General features: G+C 45.3%; 2 protein-coding genes across 4 annotated transcripts in view; one reads left to right on the plus strand and one right to left on the minus strand.

Annotated features, from left to right (window-relative positions):
* The window catches only part of CLTRN (collectrin, amino acid transport regulator), a 173,208-nt gene that overhangs the window by 121,668 nt on the left and 34,865 nt on the right, over window positions 1-16,675 (minus strand). The gene's annotated exons all lie outside the window — the stretch shown is intronic.
* The window catches only part of CA5B (carbonic anhydrase 5B), a 39,589-nt gene continuing 29,660 nt past the window's right edge, over window positions 6,747-16,675 (plus strand). The window contains exon 1 of one of the 3 annotated variants that reach the window (XM_082609621.1): window positions 6,747-6,816. The gene's annotated coding sequence lies outside the window, so the exon portion shown is untranslated. The remainder of the gene's footprint in view (window positions 6,817-16,675) is intronic. The other 2 variants (XM_082609620.1, XM_082609619.1) reach the window with 2 other exon arrangements.

The raw sequence follows: 16,675 nt of genomic DNA on the forward strand, positions 1-16,675 counted from the left end.
CCCAGAATCCTCTTGCTCTTCCACAATTCTGTTTTCTTGCATTATCCTCTGTGCTCTCCCACAATGCTACCTCTCTCCCGTAGTCTTCTATGCTTTCACACATCCTCCTGCTCACCCACAACCCCCCATGCTTTCCCACAATCCTTGGTGCTCTCCACAATCCTCTATGTTCTTCCATAATCCTGTGCTCTCCCACAACCCTCCAGTGCTTTCCCACAATCCTCTGTCTCTTCCACAGTTCTCCCACAGTCTTCCTGCTCTCCCACAATTCCCCAAGGTTTCTCACAATTCCTCATACTTTCCCACAATCCTGTGCTCTCCCATAATCCTCCAGTGATTTCCTATAATCCTCTGTTTCTCCCACAATTCCCCATGCTTTCCCACAATCCTTCTGCTCTCCCACAATCCTCTGGGATCTCCCACAATTCTCCATGCTATCCCATAATTCTGTGTCTTCCCTCATCCTCTACACTATTCCATAATTCTGGGCTGTCCCACAATCCCCTGTGCTCTCCCACAATTCTGTTTTCTTTCATAATTCTTTCTTTTTTCCCAGAATACTCCATGCCCTCCCACAATCCTTCATTATCTCCCACAAGTCTCTGTTCTCCCATAATTTCATGTCTTACCCACAATTCTCCCTGATGGGTAGGTAAGGGTCTTGGCTATAAGTGCCAGAGTATGGCTATGGATAACTGGTGTGTGGCCCTAACAGAACAGGCATGCTAGATTGAGATGTGTGATCATGAAGGAGCAAAACTGGCATAACCTAGGAGAGAGGGCATGACTCATAGCAAGAGGGCATGGCCAGAAGGTGAGGAGTGGTCCTGCAGGAAGGATACAGGTAGAGTAGGGGTGAATTCTTTTTCTTTCTTTCTTTCTTTTTTTTTTTTTTTTGGCCATGCTGCATGGCTTGTGGGATCTTAGTTCTCTGAACAGGGATGAAACCTGGGGCCTCCGCAGTGAAAGCATGGAGTCCTAACCACTGGACTGTCAGGGAATTCCCGTGAATTCTTTTTCTTGATCTCCCACAATACCTTGTTTTTCCCACAGTTTCTTGTCTCTCCCACAGCTCTGTTTTCTCCCACAATCCTCCCACTCTTCCACAATTCCCCATGCTCTCCCACAATGCTGTGGCTCTCCCACAATCCCATGTGCTCTCCTACATCCTCCACACTCTCCCACAATCATTCCAGTAGGTCTCCCCCCAAATTCTGTTTTCTCCCAGAATTCTCTGTTGTCTCCCAAAATGCTCCATCCTCTCCCACCATTACCTATCTGTCCCAGAATTCTCTCCCATAATTTCATGTCTCTTCTAACTCTCTTTGACTCTTAGGTAGGGAACATGGGTATAATGCAGCATAGAGTGGTTCTGAATGGAGAATAAAGTGCCAAGGAAACATCTGGGGAAGTGGCCATAGCAGGAGAGGTAGGTTGGCAGCTTTAGGGGGCATGGTGATCATGAAGGTGCAAAGATGGCAAAGCAGAAGAGGCAGGGCAAATGCAAAGGGCGAATTATCAGTCTCTCCCATAATACCCTGCCTTTCCCACAATTCCTTCTCTCTCCCCAAATTCCCTACCTCTTATATATCTCTGTTCTCATCCACTATTCTCTGTTTTAACCCACAATTCTCCATGTTGTCACACAATTGGTTTTCTCCCACAATTTTGCCTCTTCCAGATTTCTATTTCTTCCCACAAAGTACCTTTCCCACAATTCTCTGTTCTATCCCATAATTGTATCTTTCCCAAAATTCTTTGTGGTGCCTTGGTAGTCAGCATGTGATTTAAGGTATGCAGCAGGTGTAGCTCTGGCAGTAGCTTTGTAGTCACAGCATTAAGCAGAAGGCTTAGCTTACTGCAATAAGCGGGAAAAGGACATGGCCTAGGTGAATGTTAGAAGCTTACCCAGGCTGTGTGGCTAACATGGAGTGCAAAGATTGTCTGGGAAAAGTAGGAACATGGAAGGGAGGAGGGATGGGAAGTGGCTCAGATGAGAAAGATTTGGTCAGGCAGAATGCAGGGGTGAGACTCTAGAGGGATGGGAATGGTCACGAAGGAGCATAGGAGCAGCCAAGGGAATGTCCTGAGTCTGAGAGGCACAGGGGGCAGTGATTAGGACTGAGCTCAGGTGGCAAGGCCAAGGTGTAAGGGGCCAATTCTCTGTCTCTCTCACAATACCTTGTGTATTAGGGTTCTCTAGAGAAACGGAACCAATAAGAGATACACACATATACAGGGAGAGAGAGAGAGAAAGAGAAGAAGAGAAAGAGAACTATTTAAGGCAGTGGTCCCCAACCTTCTTGGCACCAGGGACCGGTTTCATGGAAGACAATTTTTCTACGGATGGGGGGTGGGGTGGGGGATGGTTTGGGGATGATTCAAGTGCATTACATTTATTGTACACTTTATTTATATTATTATTACATTGTAATATATAATGAAATAATTACACAACTCACCATAATGCTGACAGGAGGCAGAGCTCAGGTGGTAATGCGAGCAATGGGGAGCAGCTGTAAATACAGATGAAGCTTCGCTCACTCGCCTGCCACTCACCTCCTGCTGTACAGCCCAGTTCCTAACAGGCCACGGACCAGTACCGGTCCATGGCCCAGGGGTTGGGGACCCCTGGCTCGACTGATTGTGGAGGCTTGATAACTCCATAACCTGCAGGGTAGGCTGGCAGGCTGGAGACCCAGGGAAAAGATGAGCTGAGTCCAAACACAGTTGGCTGATAGAATTTCTCCAGGGGAGGTCAGTCTTTGTTCTATTAAGGCTTTCAACTGTTGGATGAGGCCCATCCACATGATGAAGGGCACTATGCTTTACTCAGTCCACTGATTTTAATGTTAATATCATCCCCCTCCCAAGCCCTACCTTCACAGAAGCATCCAGAATAATGTTTGACCAACACTGAGCACCGAGCATTGTAGCCCAACCAAGTTGACACATAAAATTAACCATCACACCCTGTCTCCTAAAATTCCTTGTCTCTCCCACAATTCTCTGTTCTTGCCCACAATCTTTCACTCCCTCCCAGAATTCTTTCTTCCATCATTCTTTTCTATCCCACAATTATTTTTCTCCCACAATTCTTCTTTTACTCACAAATTTCCCCATTCTCTCCCACACTTCTCCATTCCCTTCTATAATTATCCATTTTCTACCATAATCTTCTGTTCTATCCCACAAGTCCCCATTTTCTCCTGCAATTCTTTCTGTTAAAAAAGTGTTCATTCTCTCTCACAAGTCTCTGCTCTCTCACACAATTATTTATTATAGCAAGTGACTAAAAATCTTATAATTCTGTCTTTAAATGTGTATTTCTACCTGCCTATGAGTTTTCTGAAGATGGAAAAATTATAAATATGTAAGTTTCATATAACATACTATATATTTCTCTCCTCAATGCTACTCAAAATGTGTCCCATCAGCAGGTGCCAGTACAGACACTGTTACCAGACTAGGATGAGAAGAGGAACTTGCCCCAGAAGGGAAAACAATTCATTGCTTCCTTCATCAATAAAGTCTTGCTATGAAATAAAAAAACTGTCATCCTAACTAAACAATGTGCTTAGTGACAGATCAGATTTACATTCTAGTTCAAGTTTCTTATCTCAGCTTGGACCAGTAACCAGCAGTTCATGGACTGGCACCTGAGCAGCACTGCCTTTTTTCATTTATAATCTAGTTCCTGGTGTATAAATAAGCAGTCACTGAAGTAGTCAACAAGCAGGCACTGAAGAGATAAAGGAATCAATGAATCTTGAACAACATCATTCATTTAGCAATATTTAAAGAGCATCCACAGATGTGCCAGGTACTGTGTTAAGTGCTGGGAATATAAAGTTGAACTAACTTGTCAAAGTCTCTGCTCTTGTGGAATTTACTTTCTAGTAAACAACCAACAAACAATCCAATATACAGACAAACAAATAATTTCAAATCATGAGATATAACATGAAGAAAATGAAACAGATAATGTGACAGAGAGGGAGAAGTGGGGCTACTATTCAAGGTGTCTTTTGTAAACAGCAGGTTTACATCTCCTGGGAGACTGCTTGAAAGGCAGAACCTCAGGTCACACCCCAGAACCACTGAGTCAGAGTCTGCATTGTAACAAGACCTCCAGGTGATCCCTATACCCGGTACAGATTGAGAGGCTCTGGATATAACTTCAGATATGGTTGCCAAGAGAGACATCTCTAAAGAGGTGGCATTTTAGCTGAGAACTGAATGATGAGAACAAGCCAGCCATGTAAATCTAGCAAAGAATGGTCTGAACAATGGGAACAGCATAGGAAAATGTTCTGAGATAGGAGTGGACAGGGGAAGGCCAGTGTGGATGGGGTAGAGTGAGATAGGGACCTTGAACTCTCTACTGTCGGGTATTTATCAAAAGCCCTATAACAAGAACTGTTGATTTGGAGTGACTACACAAAAGTCCTGGATACAAGACCTCTTTTCTACAAATCAGGGACACCAAATAGGGTTTTGCATGCAACCACTCATCCATTCCGCACCCATGACAGACATTGCTAATCAATCACAGAACTTCTTCCTTCTGAGCCTAGACAAAGCCACGAAAGTCAACACAGTTATTTAAGCAGCGACTACACATGGCTCAAAGTTGACGTATGAGTTGAAACCTATTTGCCATCCTGGGGAACGATTATCAAATTGCTACCCTGAATTAAGCCAGACCATTAAGGGCCTGTGTACTTGGATGAACAGAAAATTTTTGACGGTTCAAAGAATTGATTAATGCACTGTGCTTTGTAATTGCACCAACAGTTTACATTGAGGGGACCTGTGTTTAACTCTTTATTTCCCACTTAGGTCACTACATCATCTATACTGTATAGATCTATACATCTCTACTGAAGAAATGGGATTTCTCCCAGGACTAAAATTCAAGCAAAACTGTGTTTCTAAAAGAACAAAAGGTTGATTTTTATCTTATGAACACTGTAAGACCTTAAAATGATAGCTATTTCCTCTTTTCTATTGCCATTCATAAGCTTGGGGGCAAATCTCTGGCCCATCTTAAACAATTATTTTGGATTTGATGGCTTATTCACTTAAATGCTAATCTTATCATCAGCTGCATTATTCTCCTTCCATTAAGTTCCCCTTTCCCTGGCTCCTTCCACTATTTCGTTTATCTAGTAACGTCTATATTTTAGTAAGGTGCTTCAAATCATTTATGGAAGAAGGTGAGGTAGAACTAACTGTACAAAATCAACTCATTAATTTGTGTAGGCTGCATTTGGGCCAATTTCTGTGAGTTCCTTTTCCAGGCAAAAATGACTAACAGTTGAAACATTGTATAAATGAGGCAGCGTTCTCGGGGTCAGGGTGAGTTCTGTTGAAAGTGTTCTTTTCTCTGTGTTCCTTCTAGCACAGCATGTTGAATATTCCCACTATCTTCAAGCCAGAAATGCAATGGAGGGTGGGAAGAGAAGAAAAAGTAACCAAATATGCTATCATAAAATCTTTATTGTTGGCATATGAAGAAATAAAAGCAGCAAACCTTACTGCTAAGAAGTGGAAATGATATCTTTCTACACATGCAAATAGGGTTTCAATGAAGATTTTAGAATTTATTGTGTAAAGAAGTGTACTAAGTCCTATAAAAGTGGCTTCCTATGTTTGCCACCCAAAATATTCCTACTAATCCAATCAGGAAGACCTGTGATTACCAAATCCTTTTCTACCTATCAACCTCTTGCCACATCTCTTGCTCCTCATTTCTTGTCATGTCCAAATCCAAGTTGGGACAACTTCTTACTGTAAGCTCCTTGAGGCTTATTTGTCAAGGGAGCATGCACTCAATAAATATGATTTGAATGAATGAATCTGAGATTTCTGTACACGGGTGGAAAAGCTGGTTATAACCTCTACACATTTTCCTTGTGGACCCAGAGTTGAAAATGGAGAGAATGAGGCTAGCAGAATAATCTCAGTGCATTCAGGGTGGCAACCAGAGTTTGAGTCTAAGCGTAATACTGTCTCGACAGGCCCTAGACAGCAAGAGCTCACTGGAAAGGTCATCAGCCGGAGACATCAGGAAATACAGTTCTACTTACTCCATTCATCTGCCTAGCATTTAAGGTCCGATGAGGGACTAGAAGGAGCACTAGTGACAGTTCTGGCTTAAAGAACGTGAAAACTGGCTGGAAAAAGCACGGTTCCATAATTCCAGTTCAGAGGATATGAAAACTGGGTCGAAGAAACTCGGATAAATTGGACATGAAAACTAGAGGGAGAATGACGGTTGCAAGACCCGTCCAGTGTTTGCGTTTCCCTGAGCCACCTGCTCTCCGTATATCTAGTCTTGATGTTTGGAAATGGGGAGAAACCTCAGGAAAGTAATTTTTTAAGCCTGCGGTCTGATTTCACCCGACAAAACTTCGCCAGAGCTCAGTTCCCAGGGCCTGGGAGGGTTTCTCTAGAGACAAGGTGGGGGCCGCCCACGTGACCTCGAATTCCCGCGACAAAGTCCTGCCCCAAGGGGGTAGCGTGAGGGGCTAAGCGCGTCTTAAAGGGAGGGACCAGAGCGGAACGCAGGGACGTAACCAAGGGGGAGAGGCTGGCCCAGGCGGAACTCTGGACGTGGTCCGGGAGAGAAGGGCGTGACTTTGGCGCCAGGCCAAAGGGCAGGGACCGGCTCGGTCTGGAAGGGCGTGACCTAGGGGGGCATGGGCGTGGTCTGGGCTGTGGGCATAATAGGGGCGTGGCTACGAGGGCCAAGGGCTCCTGCCGAGGGTCCCGAAGCGAGCTGCAAGGACCGCGCTCTGGGGAAAGGCTCAGGTAAGGGTGAGCAGCCGAGTGGAATGGGGGCTATGGCGGGGGCAGGCCAGGTCTCGGAGCCCAGACAGCTGTTGGTCCTGCGAGTAGCTGCCTGGGGACTACGGAGGCCAGTAGGGCATCGCCCCCCCAACCCGTTCTCCCTCCCTCCCCACAGCCCTCTTCTTCTACTGTGGGAGTCACCAACCAGATGGCTGCACCTCCTTTAGGATTATTTGCACTCGACGGGTAAACAGCTGTCTCAGGGAATTTGTCAGGGCGTGAGGGCAGTTCCTTAGGAGGGAGGTTTTGCTAGGGGTGGTTGGATGTGAATAACTCAAAAGTCCAACCTGCTGTGAAATAGCTGAAGACTGGAATAAGAGCTACAAATCTGAGACTGCAGTTCCAGAAACCGAGGCGCGGCAAGCTGGGACTGACTTGGGTCTTCGTTGTGTTTCTCCCCGCCCACTCACCACCTCGGAATATGCCTGGGTCTGAGAATGGAGTCACAAACACCCCCAGGGCAGGGGATCTGCAGCACAGCTGTGTCACGTGGACAAATCTGAGCCTTCTCCATCCCGAAATTTCTTTTGCCTTTTTTTTGTGTGTGTGCCCCGCCCCAGAACTGGAGGAGAACCTCCGAAATACAAACATTGTTGATGTCTGTGAGTCTTTGTGGTATTCAGTGTTAAATGCTACTGCCTTGAGGCTGGTGCAGCTTGTTAATATAAGTGCCCTCCTCTCTGGCATATGTTCACTGGGGAAGTTTGAGAAATACGAGAAGTTAATGTGCACACCTTAATCTGGATAAAGCTTGTTCTCACCCGGCCACTGAAAACCACATTGCTTTCCCCTTCCCCTTCTTCCTTTACTGCTAGTCTGGCCATCTTCGCTCTGCTATTAAAAACCTTGCTGGAGGGCTTCCCTGGTGGCGTAGTGGTTGGGAGTCCGCCTTCCGATGCAGGGGACACGGGTTCGTGCCCCGGGCCGGGAAGATCCCACATGCCGCGGAGCGGCTGGGCCCGTGAGCCATGGCCGCTGAGCCTGCGCGTCCAGAGCCTGTGCTCCGCAACGGGAGAGGGCACAACAGTGAGAGGCCCACGTACCGCAAAAAAAAAAAAAAAAAAAAAGCCTTGCTGGAATATGGAAAGGAGTAGCAGATTTCTCTGGTGAGGGAAGCTGCCCCAGACCCTATCCCTTGTCTGCCCTTCCACATCCCTCAGAACAGTCACTGTTCTTACACATTTTGGGAATGGAAAACCTTTCAGCTATCTAGGGCCTTCCTCCTTTACTCAGACAATTTTTACATAGTACCAGGACTGAAATTCACCAAAAGGCCAAGCGCAGCAGGGACCATTCTCTCTGCCTGTACACACCTGGCTTGTTGTCCCTGGAGCCAGGCAAAAGGCTGTGACTGCTCACAGAACTCAATAAAGACTGAGTAAATTATGAGTAAATATGAATTTTGGAAATCTGACGGAAGGAGGGAAATGCATTTCATCTCAATTGGCCACACTTGGGTAGTTAACTGCAGCACACAAAGCCGTTACTAGAAACGTATTGTGAAACCTTTGGCAACCCCAGATTGGGATCCTGCTCTCAGAGAAGTGGCTGAGAGGAAGAAGTTCAGCTTTCTCAGTCAAGACATGGCAACATAACCTCTAATTTCCATTTCAGGGAATTGCAAAAGCCTTGCTTCCTTTGGAAATCAGGAGGTGAGAAAAGGAAAGGTCAGTTTGATGAGAATCAAGGAATTCTTTTTTCAATGTAATTGTAACGTTTAGTCAGAGTATTTTTTTGCCGTTTTGCATAATGTAGATGGCTTAATCAGGCAGAGTTCAAACTACTGTCATTTAATAAATACATGATTTATACATGATTTTTTTAAAGGCTTTCAGAATCTTTTTTTTTTCTCACACACTTCCAAGTCTGCAAAACAGATAAGGGATGTATTAGTAAGATCCAAAGACATACACAAATTATTAGTGAAAGCAAAGGTATACAGTACAGAAAACTTAGCTCTTCTGGGGCCCCTCCAACCCATGGTCCCATCTTTAAGGACAGACTTAAGTAAGGACAGATTTTCTGTGACATCCAGTAATGTCTGCGAGTAGTTCACTGCTACGTATTATGTTTGATAATTAAACATCTGTGGTTTCACTAGCTTGGGCTTTATAACACCCATGGGTAAGTTTAAATAACCACCTCTCAATAAATTCTAACTTTTAATGTAACAGAGAGGATTGGCCTTTGGCTTCAGCATAAAGCTAAAAGCTACAGGTATTGGAGCCTAGCATTAGCTACATTTCCTTTCTATTAGGATTTCCCTGGAACCCTCCTTGCCCCTGACCTTCCATGCTCCGTTCCTTCCTTGGTTGCCTTTGACTGTTCCTTCTCCATCTCTTGGCCTCCTTAATCACTCCATTTTGTTAGTCTCTATACACCTGTTACCCCTGGGGAGAGGGGATTTTCCTTCTCTCTCTAGCCTCACAACCTCTCCTGACCACCAGAGCTGCACTGCCAACTCTCCCTAGCCCTTTCCTCTCGCCTGCCCCCTTGGCACCTCAAACCCAACAGAATTAGCAGTAAGAGTGCCATCTTTCCCTCCCTGCCAGCTCCTGTGCCGGGTTCTGTTTCTTTGTTCAGGGGTTCATCCTCGTTCTACCATGAGCTGGAATATTCTACCATATTCCCTCACTTGAATTATTGGAATTTCATTTCAAACTCCACATGCCCAAATCTGAGCTGCTGATGTCCCACGCAAAACCTTTTCCGTACACAGTCTTCCCATCTCAGTTCGTGGCAAGTCCATCCTCGCAGTTGTTTAGGCCAAGCATCTGCCAGTCATCTCTGACTGCTTTCTTTCACATCTTACAGGCCGTATCCCCAGGATACATCCAGTACCCAGCCACTTCTCACCACGTCCACTGCGACATCCTTAGTTCCAGCCCCTGGGTTATCCTGAATGGGCTCCCTGCTTCTTTCTTCCACCTTGGTCAGTTTCCAGTAGGGCACCCTGAATGATCTTTAAGGAACGTAAATCAGATTATGCCCCTCCTCTACTTCAGAAACTCCACTGTCTCCACAGTGGGGAACCTTTACAATGGCCTAGATTTCTCCTTGATCTGCCATCCATTACCTCTGGACCTCATCTCCTACCACCTTACTTTGGCTTCACTCCACTCCTGCCATATTGGCCACCTCACTGTCCCTTGAATGTGCCAGACAAGCTCGCACCTCAGGGTCCTTGCACAGGCATTTCCCTCTGCCTGGAATACCCTTTCTTCTGAGAGCCATATAACTAATTCCTTCACCTCTTTCAATCCTTTGCTCAAGTATCACCTTCTCAATAAGGCCTTTCCTGAGCAATTTATTTAAAATGCAACACCCCCTCCCCTGTGGCACTCCAAATTTACCTTACCCTGCTCCACTCAATTAGTCTGTCTCCCCCTACTAGGACGTAAACTCTACAAGGATGGGGACTTTGTTTTATTCCCCTCATGAGCCTAAAACAGTGCCTAGCAGTTAATAAATGTTTGATTGGTGTCCTGATGAATGACAGAATAAGAGTGATGGATTGAATGCACGATGGTAGAAGGAATCACCTCCTCACTGACTTTCCTGGCTCCCCTCTTTGCCCACTCCCATCCATCCTGTGCTGAGCTAACAGAGTCATCAGAAACTGTCAGTGCTTCATTCTATGCACACAGAATAACACCTGAAAGCCTTCTTGTCTCTTGGAAATTCATATTCCCTGAATTAATCTCAAATCCCCATGCAGCTCTACCTTCCACTGTGTCCCCTGGGTATCTACTTAGCCAACACCTTAAAAAATATTCACAGCAGGGCCTCCCTGGTGGCGCAGTGGTTGAGAGTCCGCCTGCCGATGCAGGGGATACGGGTTCGTGCCCCGGTCTGGGAGGATCCCATATGCCGCGGAGCGGCTGGGCCCGTGAGCCATGGCCGCTGAGCCTGTGCGTCCGGAGCCTGTGCTCCGCAACGGGAGAGGCCACAACAGTGAGAGGCCCGCGTACAGCAAAAAAAAAAAAAAAAAAAAAAAAAAAAAAATATTCACAGCAGACTTGGGATGATGAGAAGTTCAGATACATTTGGTTTTGTTACAAAAAACAGGATTGAGGGTTTTTTTGTCTAAAAATACAAAAGGTAATCTTCAGAGTCAGTGTCTCCCTGCAGTGAGGTCAGCAGCATCCTTACGGGACAGACAGAGGTTCAGCTCTCCAGGCCACTACATGCAGCCCGCCACTGGGTGGGCAATGCGGAAGATGACCAAGAGTGAGGGTGATGTCAGGTCCTCTGGAGCTCTCGTGGCCCCCTAGCCCTAGAGAGCCAGTCTGAAAGTGGGCAGTAGACACTTCCTCTGGGCCCGGTGTCATCGGCCTCAGCAATGTGCACAGGCAGCATGACTGCAGAGTGCAGGGCAGTCCCCAAGGCATGGTCACGGCCCTGGCAGTCAGCCCCAGCCTGTAGTGTCAGCTCACCCTGGCCTCAGTGCTTTCCTGATGGCTCTCCATGGAGCTAGACCAAGGATCAGTTACCCAGACTTCTCCAGGTGCCATGTCAACAGGACTCAGACCTCCCCACAGCTCCACACGCAGGGCCAAGCACGTGCCCACTTTTCTGTACAACTCCCTCAGCCATCAGGCATGCCTTTGGCCTTGTCTTATCACGACCTTCCCTTTGAAGGACAAACCAGCATGTCCCTTCTGTTGAGTGTACCTTACACTTGGCATTGTCTTCCTGGAAATTAGTAAGTTTCTTCTTTCATCTAGATTGTAAGCAAGAAAGGCGTCCTTTTCCACATGTTTGCCCACCTCCCCTGACACTGAGATTGATTACTGAACAAACCCAAGCCTCTTTCCATTTCAACCCCAGTTGTCCTCTCTGGCCTTGGCTCTTAAGCACCCCTGCCCTCCCTTAAATGTCCTAATCACCCCTGACATTATCCCTGTCCATCTCTCTGCCTTTGTGCCTCCTGTTAAAACTGTCTCTCCCCTCTGACCCATGGTTCAGATGCTACCCCTCCTGAAACTTAGAACCTCTGCCCTCTACGTTCTCATTGAATTAAGTCAGCGCTGTCATCACATCTGACTTTAAGAAGTATTTGTTTAATTATGCTAAGTGAAATAAGGCAGACTCAGAACAAAAATACTGTATGATTCCACTTATATGAAATATCTAGAATAGGCAAATACATAGAGACAGAAAGTAGAACAGAGGTTACTGGGGGCTGTGAGGTGGGGAGGAATGGGGACTTACTGTTTAATGAGTACAGAGTTTGTATTGGGGATGATAAAAAAGTTTTGGGTATAGATAGTGGTGATGGTGACACAACACTGTGAATGTATTTAATGCCACTGAATTGTACACTTTAAAAAAGTTAAAATGATAAGTATGTTTATTTTACTACAATAAAAAAGGTAACTTAAAAAAGAGAAGTTGGGCTTCCCTGGTGGCGCAGTGGTTGAGAGTCCACCTGCCGATGCAGGGGACGCGGGTTCGTGCCCCGGTCCGGGAAGATCCCACATGCCGCAGAGCAGCTGGGCCCGTGAGCCATGGCCGCTGAGCCTGTGCGTCCGGAGCCTGTGCTCCGCAACGGGAGAGGCCACAACAGTGAGAGGCCCGTGTACCGCAAAAAAAAAAAAAAAAAAAAGAGAAGTTATTTGTTTAAATAGTTTTTCTATGTAGATTGCAAGCTTGTGAAAATAAGGAGAAAACACAACTTTTTCATCTTAACCCAGCACAGTGCTTTGCATGAGATAATCGCTCATTATTGCTCCAATTCAGGAATGGAAGTCAATGGAAAGGAGCACAGAATTAAGGCAAGGTTTCCCCATATCTCTTACCAATTTTTGAAATTTTACAAATTGATTTTATCAGAGAGAATCCTATTTAGTTGGAATTATTTGATGATACTGTCTTAAAAAGAAAAAAATGACATTAAAAATCATCTAAAACTGCTATTTTCTTAATTTTTGTACTTATATCATGGGCAGCATTTTAGCAAACTCAATTTGAGTAATAATAACTTCCATTTACATAATACGTGACAGGATTTTCTGGGATTTTTCTCAGACCTTACACCATTTGAAGTCACAGAGAGTCAACTTCTTGTACAGTGTTACTGAACAACTGTTTTTCCTGCTCCTCTGGTTCTGGATTCTTTCTTGCATAAGTTGGAGGGCACACATTAAGTCTTAATCTTTTTGTTTTGTTTTATTTTGTTTGTTTTTGGCCGTGCTGTGCAGCATGCGGGGATCTTAGTTCCCCGACCAGGGATTGGACCCGTGCCCCCTGCATTGGGAGCGTGGAGTCTTATCCACTGGACTGCCAGGGAAGTCCCTTAAGTCTTAATCTTAAACATTTCAGTTCATATAATCCTTTCACCCTGCTGATCTGCGATTATAAACTGTGCTGTTCCTTGCTGGACATAGTCTTGTAAGTCAGAAGCATAGGGCTTCCCTGGTGGCGCAGTGGTTAAGAATACGCCCGCCAATGCAGGGGACACAGGTTCGAGCCCTGGTCCAGGAAGATCCCACATGCCGCGGAGCAGCTAAGCCCGTGCGCCACAAATACTGAGCCTGTGCTCTAGAGCCCGCGTGCCACGACTACTGAAGCCTGCGTGCCACAACTACTGAAGCCCACGCACCTAGAGCCCGAGCTCTGCAACAAGAGAAGCCACCGCAATGAGAAGCCTGCGCACCGCAAATAAATAAATAAATAAAAGTTAGAAGCATAAAGTTCTGAACCTGAGTGCTCATCCAAGACTAGAGTGGAGATATCAAGAGAGAAGTGAAGTGTTTACATTAAGGGATAGGTAGGCACTGGGAAAGTATCCTGTTACTGGGCTTTTGTGCTATGTTTTTAAGTTTGAAAACCTGATAGTTTTCATATTCTGTCAATAAAGTATTACCAAGGACTATTTCATACAGGTAATTTTCATGGAGAAGAAACTATGAATTTGGAGGATATTTTCCTATGGAAAATAAAATCATGGATAAGTTTCTAAGATGTCTTGGATTTGCTTCAAAATAATCCAGGGCGGGGAAGTGGGGGGCGGGGCATAAATAAAACTTGCTTAGCCACCAACAGATAATTGTTGAAATGAAGTATTAGGTACATAGGTGGTTTTATTACAGCATTTTCACTGTTTCTATAAGTTTGAAGTTTTCCAAAATAAAAAATTTTTTAAAAGCAGAAATAGATTCTGAATTGAGGTGGCCAATTGTCCATTCTCTAAGGCTGCTCAGTTAATTCAGTTAATGATATTTCAAATATTAAGATATTTGAAAATGAGATACTCATTTGGTTCAAGGCACTATCAAGATAGTATCTTGAAAGTTCATTACCAGTCTCTATTTGAAATCGTGTCAGACTTTGCATATCTTAAATAAGGTACATTTTGGCATACGTACTCCCTCCAAAAACGTATATATACAAACACACATAAAACTATAAACAAAAGTGATTTTAACTTGGTTTGAAAATATCAAACAACTTTTGGCAATGCAGACATACTTTATGTGTCACAGGCCTAAAGACCCCAGGTAGGGAGTTAGGCCTGCAGGGGAGGAGCCTCCCTGGGAGTCACAAGCTCCCTATCAGTCCCCTTTAATGTGGCGACCATGCATCCCCGCTCCCTTAGTTCAGTGCGTTCATTGGCAAAGTGACGTGTACAACAGAGGGCATGGCCCTGGGCTGAAAGGCTGGCTTGTCACCACACTGTGCTTCATGTTACAGTACTTGTGTGGGCACACGGCTTGTGGAGAGCCAGCTATAAAGAGATCTGTCTGGAGTTCTTACTTGTGCCTTGCAGGGTAGCGATAGGAAGTAACTCTGCTTCCTGCTTTCACTGGACACATCTCAGGTGTGATTTTCTCTCCTTTCCCTTGGGTGCAGCCTCCTCTCCTCCAGCTCAGAGCTAGCAGTGTCAAGGGCAGCAGTACAGGGAGAAGAGCTAGTTCATGGCTAATTAATAGCAGTGAAGTATATCAACAGAGGGAGGATGAAATGAGAACGTGTGCCTCCTTGCTCAGCACCGCTTGGGGCCATAATGTGCTTTTTTGGTATCTAACACCCTTCTTGGAAAGATAGTACGAATGAATAAAGTTCAGGTCAGTAAGTGACATGTCTTCTTGTCCCCTCAGTTTCCCTTTTGGTGCCTTTGCACCCCAGTCAAGGCCAAATTGCTGAGAGGCCTCCTTTGGCAGGAAAAGGCGGACTCCAAGGAGGTACCAACACCTGCTGAGAACTGGTTTGGTGTGTGTTTTCCTTCCTGTATGATGTGCACTATTTTACTGAGGTAAAACTTGCATAACATAAAATTAGCCTTTTTTTTTTTTTTATCTTTAAGTTTTTGGCCACACCACGTGGCCTGCAGGATCCCAGTTCTCCGATCAGGGATTGAACCCAGGCCCCCTGCAGTGGAAGTATGGAGTCCTAACCACTGGACCACCAAGGAATTCCCAAAATTAGCCATTATAAAGTGTACAATTCGGGGGCATTTAGTACATTCCCAATGTTGTGTAACCACCACCTCTGTCTACTTCCAAAACAATTATATCACCCTAAAAGAAAACCCCATACCCATTAATCAGTTGCTCCCCATTTCCCCCTCTGCCCAAACCCTGCTTTCTGTCTCTATAGATTTCCCTGTTCTGATATTTCACACGAATGAAATCATACCACATGTGACCTTTTGTGTCTGGCTTCTTTCACTTAGCATTATGTTTTTAAGGTTCAGCACATTACAGCATGTACCAGAACTTCATTCCTTTTTATGACCTACTTCATCTTTACTACATCCCAGCACCCAACACAGTGTTTAGAGCAAAGAAATGTTGAAGTGAAGATGCTTAGTGGCAGAATTCCCAACCTGAGAGGCTAGGTTAGGTTCATATTCAGGAAGTTCTCTCTTTCAGATCAGGCAGGACTTTGGGGGTCCTTCAGGTCTTACGCATAGGGATATGAGACGTGCCTCTTAAAGGACTAGCATTTAAAAGTGTTTCAGAAGTATAAATAACCCTACAAATGGGTGACGATGGCATCTAGGAAAAGGAAAAACCCTTAATATCATCCGAGAACATGTTGGCAGTCACTTCATAGCTCTGAGTTCTTGAAATTAGGATCAACATCTTCTCCATCACCAACGAAGCCTCCTTGGGTCATTCCACTAATAGTCATCAAGCAGCCATCGTGTGCCAGGCGCCATGTCCCTAAAAGATGCAGTCATGAGGGAGACAGACACGGTCCCTACTACCATGGGGCTTCAATGTTGGAGAGATGGAGATGCAAAGTAGATTTGTGATCAGTTATTTAATTCAACTGCAGTAAGCACCATGACCAAGAAGAAGGCGCTGGGCTCACCAAGAGAGGGCACGATCAAGGGGGGCTTCTAGGAAGTAATATTGGATGTGATCATCAAAGGGTGGATAGGAATTAACCAGGGAGGTCCAGGGAAGGAGGAGCACATGCATAAGCCCTGAGGCTAGAGGGAGCATCAGGAATTGGAAGAACAAAAGTCCACGTGGCTGGTGTGCAGGCAGGAGCGTGAAGTAGACGTAAGGCAGAGAGGTCAGCAGGGCCAGGGCACACGGTGTCCTGAACAAGTGTTTGAATGCATTTCAAGTAATCACTCTAAAGAGTTTGAAATTTATAGTGGAGTGAATGTATAATCCAAAAAAAAATTTTTTTTTCATTTCTGACCTTGGTTACTCACTTGGTATAGGGATAGGAGTTTTCAGGAAAAGTGGATAAGCAATATTGGTGGGTGGGAGGAGTATGGTGGGGAAGAAGCATTCAAAATTAATATTACCATAATTTCAGAACACTCTAGTGAATGCCTTGGAAAGCATCGTCTTCAGAG

This window comes from Mesoplodon mirus (assembly GCF_964341445.2).
Source record: "Mesoplodon mirus genome assembly, chromosome: X".
In the NCBI taxonomy this organism is placed as follows: domain Eukaryota; kingdom Metazoa; phylum Chordata; class Mammalia; order Artiodactyla; family Ziphiidae; genus Mesoplodon; species Mesoplodon mirus.